We start from the raw sequence: 2929 nt of genomic DNA on the forward strand, positions 1-2929 counted from the left end.
TCGATTGAACCGAACTAGTTGAATAATTTCGATTCGCATTAAATGCTGTCTAGTGGATTAAAAGCTATGAATAACTTAACAGTCTCATCATAACGGGTGAGTTTCAACTTAAAATATCATAAAAATGCATCGAAATTCATATATGATATAAAAGAACGTAAAAATATTCCGGAAAAAAATTCCGCTATTAAATTTTTTTAATTTTTGACCGTATCCAAAAGTTTCTCATTTTTTAATTCAATTTGGAATTGCTTCGATATCGATTAAAATCGCAAATTCTTCTTTTTTCTTGATTTACAATTGGCAGAATATCGAATGTCCATCGCTAAATATCACTAATTATGCGTGGATGCACGACTGTCGGTCGCTCGACAAGTTTCGTTTCAGCCAAAGAGAGAGAGAGAGAAGAGAAAAAGAGAGAAAAAGAGAGAGAGAGAGAGACTCTCAAAAATTCTTAGCAGCTGTCATATATGAGAATCTTTGTTTCGTTTTATTATTATTTCTTTTAAATCTTCTATATTCTCCGCCACACAGTAATACTGTGAAACTGTGAAATTTCGACTATGTAATTCATATATAATTCACAAATTCTGTGGCGGGTCAGGCACTGAGATTGACTTTATAATTTGAACCGAACTTGATCAAATTAGGCGTTGACCGACAGTCATACATACATTTACTGACGTTTTATTTTATCACGATTATTTTGGTTAATCGAAAGATTTTCAAGGAATAGTATCGTGAAACAACAAAAAAATTTCTTTTTAATGATATTCGCGAAAGATCAGAAATCGTTTCACGAATGATGGATGCAATGACGTTATAATTTGTACGTCTTTTTTTTCACGTTAAGATCTGTTTTAAAACATCTGCCGATCCCTCTTTGCATCGTTTAATCGCTAAAAAAAAAAAAAAAAAAAAAAAAAAAAAAAAAAAAAAAAAAAGAAGAAAAAAAATAAATGACTCAACTCTCTGACACGACACATTACGACGATCACGTTACTTCCTTCTAAGGATGACATGCAGCGTATAAAACATATCATATCTATGTATTTATTTTTTACTGCTTTTTTTCCTTTTTTTTGTTAATATATATATATATTTTTTATATATTTGCATTTGTATTTATATATATATATATATATATATATGTATATATCTAGTTCCTTCATTCCGGTATTCCGTTTACACGCTATATATTAAATATATACGCGATGTACGTTCTTATATCTTAGCAAGGATTAACAATCTATGTTTTACTCGACGCAACGACACGCGAATTACGTACATTACATGGCTGATTCCTTGAAATTCATCAAAATAACGAGAAGGAGAGAAACGGAGTACATATGGACTCTATTGCACTTCGGGATGGACCGTCATAATTATTATTATTTTTTTTCATAAACATTTTTTATTTCTATCATCGAGCATTCCAGATGACACATAAAATTTCTTTGTCATTGGTTATCCCAGCTATTGCAAAAAAATACGGGTGGATGGTGTTCTCGTATCAACGCGATGTTTTTAGATGTTTAAAAAACATCTATTACCAAACTCGAATAAGAATATAAGAACTTTGTCTTGATTCTAACTCTTTGTTTCTTCTTATATATGCGAGTAAATTTCTTCCATTGATTTTAATACATATACGCTTTGTCATCCTGGGATCCAGACTTCCAAACGATTGAACATCGTGTCAAATTTTAATTCTTTTTTTTTTTTCTTTTTTTTTTTACAAATGCAAACAGACAGATTATGATACATTTTATGTATCACGATTTTCTTTTTTTCCTTATTTTACGATTTCGAAATTAACTTCTTCTTCTTTCGTTTTTTTCTTTTTTCTTTTTTTTTTTTTTTTGTATATATTATATATATCCGCAGTCTAAAAATCAAGGAACAAACAAATTTCTTCGTATTGGCTCATCTACAACGCAAGCCACAGACTTGTATACGCTCACGGTTTTCGTATTGCCACCATATTATAAACCTAGACTTAAAAAGTAAGAATTGGCCAGTAAATCGATCACTGGGACCAAATAAATCGATTATTTAACGCTTTAAATCGTTTTATCAGTCTGTGCTCTCCTAATCCATGACGAATTACAATATGAGAGAAAGAAAAAAAAAAAATTAAAACAAAAAGATATAAAAACAAGAAGAAAAAAAGATGTATGATATGGATGTCTGGGTCGTTGGAAGATAGAATATAATATAGTTTGAGACTCGATAAATACGTGATCCGCGAACACAGTCAATTGTCCATCTATCCACCAATATTCGCGAGTCCTCGTAAAATGCATCATCGAACAGCAATTAAATGGGAGCTTCAAATACAACGAACTATCATTTTTGTCTCTTTTTCTCTCCTTTCTTTTTCTTCTTCTTCTTCTTCCTTTTCATTCTCTTCGTTATTTTATCTTTTCTTTTTTGACTTTCTCCTAAGAAAAAAGAGAAGTCAACAACCGCGTTGCATTTTTAATTATATTTTTCATTTCCGTCCTCGTTATGTTGCTCGCAATGTATATACGCGCGTCTCGCATAAAAAAGAAAAATAATTTTATAGGTATCGCGGTATTTGATCAATCGCGCATCTGAGATCGTGATATTCGTTTAATAGACGAGAAGAGGAAAAAATGTTTTTTAAACTTCCCGTATATCGTTCATTTTTCACGAACAATTAATATCGAACAATTAGTCGAAATGAAAGTCGGATATAATTGTTCTACGATTTTGCGATGAGATTCAAAAAAATCTGCAATCATCTCTACGACTCTCTTATCTACCTTCTTCCCTTTTCTTTTCGTCTCTCTCCTTTTTTTCAATTCTTTTTTTATTTATACTATTTTTTCTTTTTCTTTTCTTTTCTTTTTTTTTTTTTTTAACCACATTTTCTCTCCATCGAGAATTCTTGTTTTTTTTTTTC

Source organism: Apis dorsata, unplaced genomic scaffold (genome assembly GCF_000469605.1).
Source record: "Apis dorsata unplaced genomic scaffold, Apis dorsata 1.3 scaffold_57, whole genome shotgun sequence".
Classification (NCBI taxonomy): Eukaryota; Metazoa; Arthropoda; class Insecta; order Hymenoptera; family Apidae; genus Apis; species Apis dorsata.